The following is a 6,619-nucleotide window of genomic DNA, read 5'->3' on the forward strand; positions in this document are numbered from 1 at the left end:
ACCTGCAGGCTCCGTGGCCGCGGGCCGCCGAGCGACCCTCGCGCCGCGGGCTCCCCGAGAGCCGGGCCGCCGAGCGGCCTGCAGGCCGCGGGCTGCCGGCCGCCGAGCGCCCCTCGGGCTGCGGGCGCCCGGGACCCGGGCCGCCGAGCGGCCTGCAGGCTCCGTGGCCGCGGGCCGCCGAGCGACCCTCGGGCCGCGGGCGCCCAAGACCCGGGCCGCCGGCCGCCGAGCGACCCTCGGGCCGCGCGCGCCCGAGACCCGGGCCGCCGGCCGCCGAGCGACCCTCGGGCCGCGCGCGCCCGAGACCATGCCCGCCGGCCGCCGAGCGACCCTCGGGCCGCGCGCGCCCGAGACCATGCCCGCCGGCCGCCGAGCGACCCTCGGGCCGCGCGCGCCCGGGACCCGGGCCGCCGGCCGCCGAGCGACCCTCGGGCCGCGCGCGCCCGGGACCCGGGCCGCCGGCCGCCGAGCGACCCTCGGGCCGCGCGCGCCCGAGACCATGCCCGCCGGCCGCCGAGCGACCCTCGGGCCGCGCGCGCCCGAGACCATGCCCGCCGGCCGCCGAGCGACCCTCGGGCCGCGCGCGCCCGGGACCCGGCCCGCCGGCCGCCGAGCGACCCTCGGGCCGCGGGCGCCCAGAGACCCGGCCCGCCGGCCGCCGAGCGACAGCACGCGCGGACTCGGGCTGCGCAGCCCCGGGCTGCCGGTGGACCCGCGGCCGCCGCTTGACCCGTGTATGCTTGCTGTTCATCTCCTGGAGATTCCTGCACCAAGCTGATTGAATGAGGAACATGGAAGCACTGTATATAGGCTTTGCATTTTTCTCTTCGTTTCCTGTACTTTGCCTTCGTTTCCTTTGCGTGTGCTCTATTTTATTGTACATGTTATATTGCTTGTTATTTTTTTATTCATTTAAGGTAGGACCGCTTTTATGCGTTTCTACACCTCCCCGCCCCCCCCCCCCCCCCCCCGCCCCGCGTCTCCCTCCTCTGGTGCCCGCCCCAAATGAGGTCGCATCATCTTTCATAGTGTACATCCTGGGCCAGCATAAGCTTTCCAAGAATAAAATGCCCCCCCGCCTTTCCTTCCCAAGGACACCACGAACACCTCCTGTCCTGTGCAGTGCTTTTTCACCCACCGCCAGCAGAGGGCCCTCTCTGACAGACCCAGGAACTCCCCTGCTCCGAGTCATCCAGGAGAGGCTGTTCCGTTCTGTGTGAAACGGGTGGGGTGGGCTGATGAGACATCATTGCTTAGAAGGCCATCGGGTTCACCGGTTCGGTGGCAAGAGAGAACATCCTCATCCTCCTTGAGGTTGACTCGGAAGGTCTTCGGGCCCGCAGGACACCGCCCCCAAATGGGCCTCCGTGGCATAGGGAGATTTTGCCATGCGAGGTGACAACAGGAGGGGAACACGGACCCTCCTTTCCTTCTCCCGTCTGAAAGCAGGAAGAAAATCTCTCACGGGAACAGGGTGGTGGAGGGGGCGGCCGGGAGGTGTAGAGATGAGGACTGACTGCTTTCCTGTCTTAAGAAATCACGAATCATCCAAGTGGGACCGCTCATAACACACAGAGGACAGAAGTGTGGACGAGATGAGGAGAATGTGTAAGGGAACGTCTTCCACAAGAACTCTTTTCCATAGGCCGACTTCAAGACTTTCCAACATCTCTAGGTTTAGGGGTGGACTGAGTGCCATGAAAGAATGGACATTCAGCAGCCTGTCTACATCATCTCCAAAGAAGGGAAAATGCTGAAACGTCCCTAGCTCCACAAGCCTAAGGGTCTCCCTGCTCCGGAGAGTTGGAGCATATGCGTGCTTCCATGCCTACACAGATCTTGCGCTTTAGGGAAACCACAAACTAGGCAGGAGCCTGGACTTCTACAAGGCAGTCCATGTTCACACGGGTCACTGTGGTTGGCTTCCTTACTTTCATTGGATTGGATTGGGGTGGGGTGGGGTGGGGTGGGGTGGGGGGCGGGGGGGGGCGGTGACAAATGTCCAAGGATGAGGCATCCTAAAGAAGGAACGTGTGTGGTCCAAGCTACCCGAGGTCGCCATCCTCATTGTAGGAAGAGGACCTCTTTGGGGAGTGTGGGGAGGGGGGAGGCAAGGTAGAAGGTATGCAGATAAGGTTTGGGGGAGGGAAAAAAAGACATTTCGGTCCTAAAGCTAGTCATTTCGAAATGGGAAACAAAGGACACAAGGGAAAAGCTAAAACTGGGCACAGGCGATTGGAAAAGGTTTCTGAGGAGAAGAATCTTCGGAAAGGAATGGGAACCGTGGTCAGGACTGCTTAAGATGAGGATGGATTCAAGGACACACATGAGTGTTCGTATCAACAGGAAACCAGTGCAAAACTAGAATTCAGTTTTCTGTCTCTCGGTGAAAAAGGCCAACTTTGGGCTCGGGCTTGGGTGTTTCTTCTATTGCTCTGCTCTCTCCGTCATGAGAGAGAAAGCTTTCCTTCCTTTTTCCGGAAGGAAGGAAGGAAGGAAGGAAGGAAGGAAGGAAGGAAGGCAGGCAGGCAGGCAGGCTTATGTCTTCTAAAAATCATCACTTCTTTTCTAGGTTACCTTTATCAGGTCTTGGGGGACTCACGTGGACTTAGTCCTCTTGATATTCAAAGAGCCAGGGTTGGCTCACAAGGAAAGAGGCTTCTCTCTTTGCCTAGCAAGTCTTTCCCTGGGATGTGGGTGACGTGGCTAAGGAGGCACTGTTCCCCAGTGACCTATCTAACTGTTTTACACTCGTTGGGGTATTTTGGACACATTTGCCCCCAAACCGAATGACACATGAAGTCTTTTGCACTTAGAATGCATGTTGAGAGAGGATCCAAGAGGAGAGGGCCTAGCTCAAGAATGTGTTCTCTCTCCTTCGAAAGCAGAGCCATGAAACGGAGTAGGCTTCCTGGAGAGGTTTCCTGACATGGGAAGCGTTGTCGAAGAGGAAGGAACGTGAAGCCTTCTTTGGCTTGTGTCTATACACGGGTGTGTTCCAGCTGCTCTGGAAATGATGGGATCCTTCTTCTCTGCCCTGGCATACAGGGTTTTCGGTCGTCCAAATGGAGGCTCACACGACAGGGACTGAGCCCAGTATCAAGGAGATATTCCACCCGAGTTTCATGCCGAGGCGGCAACAACAGCCTCTTGAAAGATGATGGGGGGTGGGGGGGGGCCACACGTGGATCAATTCCATTCTGTCCATTCAACAGAGGGTCGGGGCTACAGCAGACCCCAGAGAGGGACAGCAGACCCCAGAGAGGGGCAGCAGCCCGGCCGGCCACTGGGTCTCCATGTCTCAGGCTTCCTGGGGAACCTCACCCCCCCCCCCAGGTCCCCGCCGCCCCCCGCATTCCGCCACCCACCTTGGTGCATTTCGAATGGCTCCAATTGTAAATAGATGCTGGTGGGAAGATTTCTACAGGTTACCTGCAATGGCTGACCTGTCATGCTTGTCACCCTGGGGGAAAACAATTCTCTTTGTCCCCAGAGGCGTCAGACCTCCTCTCTCAGGAACCCCTGAGCCCCGGCCACTGGACTTCACTCCACTGGCACGTAGTAAGGGTCATCCAAACGTTCCTGTGACGGTGAGTATGGTTTCCATGTGGGTTGAAGCCTTCCCTTGCTGCAAGCCTTCTGTCCTCACCATGGCATAGAGACGGTTAAAAAAAAATTGTGTTTGCCACTTTGGGTATACCTTCCACAGCCTGCAGTGATCAAGGCACCCACTTCGCTGGGCAAGTCCTATGAGCCTTCACAAAAGCTCTTGCAAACTTCTTGGGACCATCACTTTTCCAGTCACGCTCAATCATCAGGCAAGATTGACAGGGCCGATGGGAAAACTGGACTCCGAGAAGAACGAGTGACCTACGTGGGGCTGAATGAACTGAGGACTAGGATGATAGTGTGTGTATGACTACTTGTCTACAATAGGACTGATTGGGGAAGCCGCTGGGGGCGGGGGGGGGGGGGGGCAGGGTGCGGATACCTTAGGAGCTTGGGATGAACATATACACATTCCTATACGTAAAGTGGATAATCAACAAGCTCTTACGACTTGGCACAGGAAACTATACTCAATACTTTGTAATAACCTGTAAGAGAAAAAAAATCTGAAACAGAATCTATATCTATCTATCTATCTATCTACCTATCTTTCTATCTAAATCACTGTGCTGTACACCTGAAACTGCACGACATTATAAATGCTTCCATTATTTCAAACAGAAAAGAATCTCCTAACCTGAGTGAGAGAGAGAGAGAGAGAACAGGACGGATTGTGAAATCTTTTCTTTTCCAGCTACAAGGGAAAATGAAAACAAACAAAACCCAATTTATTTTAAAAGTTGGACATCCATTTGGTGACTTGTACCCTTGTCAGCAAAATGGAATCACTTCTCTTTTTCTCCCTACCTGCTCCGTCCAGAATTCAGAAACTCTCCGTGAGGCTCCTTATTTCTTTGGCAAGAGAGTCACTTGCACGCGTTCCTTAGAGGCCCACGTTACGTTTCCATAAAACGGGAATACACACTTGTGGATATGAGATTCTGGTGCTATTCATTTTCCTTAGGGTGTTGCTTTTCACCTGAAAACCGGACTGGATCCTGAAGTCTTTCAAGTTGCCCCCAATATCTGGCTACAACTCTCTCCATGAATGTTTCCCACTTTCGCCCACCCTTTTGACTTGGCATCACTGACAACGAAAACGGCCCTTTGCCTGAAGCCCTACAGACCGAAGCTGCAGGACTTGGTGAAAACTTTAGAGACATGGCCACCACAGCTCCTGTGGAAACCATCCTGGTGCCTGTTTCTGTGAGAGCCACTCTGAAAGTCGAACCAAACACCCGACATCATCACAGCCATTTCAAACTGCTAAAGTTGCTTCCACCCTAACATCTACAAATCTTCTTCACTGACACCGCCCCCCACACGCTCCCCCCCCCCCCCCCCACTGGTTTATAATCGGCTCCAGTGATGGACCTTTGTCTTCCTTTGGTTTCCATACAAGTGCCTCTTAGGAAATAACCTGATTGCTTGCACCACAGGCCTAGTTTTTGGGAGCCCATCAACATCACTGCCTCCTGAGAGGAGATATGATAACTGTTTCACAGAACCGACCTGTTCTCAGAACTCAGAAACAGTTTCCATGAAATGGAGGCCTCTACTAACCTATTTTCTCCCTTTCCCTCCCTCCCCGCCTCCCTCCCTCCCTCCATCTCCCTCTCCCTCACACACACACACACACACACACACACACACACACACACACACACACACACACAGTCACCAGGTCAGCTTTCAATATGTTCAGAGTAGGCCGCCCCAAAATGTGTCTCCTTGAATTCAAGTCGCTTAAGAACTGGACAGCACAAGACCGGACATTCTGGCCCTCCTTTCTGTCCTCCCACAGCAGAGCACGATCTCAAGTTAAGACGTTTGCTTCCACGCATGTCCGTGATTCTCAAATGGTTTAGTGGGGTTTCCTGGGTTAGGAAAAAGAGGGGACTCCTATTTGCCTGAGACAAGGAGAAGTTCTCACACAACCTTCACCCATCCCTCCCTCCCTCCCTCCCTCCCTCCCTCCCTCCCTCCCTCCCTCCCTCCCTGCAGTTTGGAGGGGGCAGCCTAAGGGTGGGGAAATTGGGGAAGGAAAAAAAAAAGCCGTTCGATAAAGGGGAGCTCGAGGCAAAGTCAAAGGCTCCCGATCTGACCGGAGAGCATTCTGCATTTGAATGAAGCGATTGAACAAGGCCCTGCGGAATGAAGCGTCCGGACTTCCCCTCCCCCTCTCCCGGCAACTATCAGCCCTGGCGACTTGGGAAGGAGCGAGCGGTGGAGAAGCGGGCGGGGGCGGGGGCGGGGGCGGGGGCGGGACCAACAGACAATAGCCGCTGCCTGCCTGCCTGCCTGCCGGGCTGAGGCCTGAGGGCTGCGGGCCACGCTGGTTTCTGCAACTCAATCCCTTCCAGGAAGCACCTGTGATGACTGCTTGGCAGGGAATGGTCAAAGCTGAACTCTCTTGGCCTATTTCTGAAAAAGGCCTGAGTCTCAGCTACGACAGATTTTCTGGATTTCTTGGCCCATGCGCAGACCCGCACCCTCCCATCCTGTCAGATCCTTTGTACCCACACCTCCCCTGGGAGAGTTCGTTGGCCTCGTCTGGAACATGAACAAGCAAAACCAAACATAGTGTGACATGATGTATTGGTCTTTATTGAAAAGAAACGTGCTCCTCTCGCACACCTGAGGGCAGGAAGCAAAGGCACGTTCTCAGCAGGACGGGGGACAGGGAACCCGAACCCAGGCCGGTCAGCAGTGGCCCCCTGCCCCCCACCGCCCCGCCCTCCCCATCCCCGTCTCTCCCAGGCCCACGTGGGGCCTCCCTTCCCTGCCTCTCTCTGTGCCCCTCGTCTCCAGCTCCCCCAGCCCAGCTTCCGCACCCCCCCCCCCCCCCGGCCCCGGGAAGGGGAGGCATGTCTGTCCCAGCTCCAGTTCTGATATTTCACTTGTGAAACTTCCCTAGGCCCAGGTGCCAGCTTGCCGTCCTGCTGCTTCATGTCCGTCTCTATCAGCCATGCCCAAAGGGCACGGGAAATTATGGACAGCAAATAGCACA

This window comes from Hippopotamus amphibius, chromosome 15, assembly GCF_030028045.1.
Source record: "Hippopotamus amphibius kiboko isolate mHipAmp2 chromosome 15, mHipAmp2.hap2, whole genome shotgun sequence".
NCBI classification, from domain to species: domain Eukaryota; kingdom Metazoa; phylum Chordata; class Mammalia; order Artiodactyla; family Hippopotamidae; genus Hippopotamus; species Hippopotamus amphibius.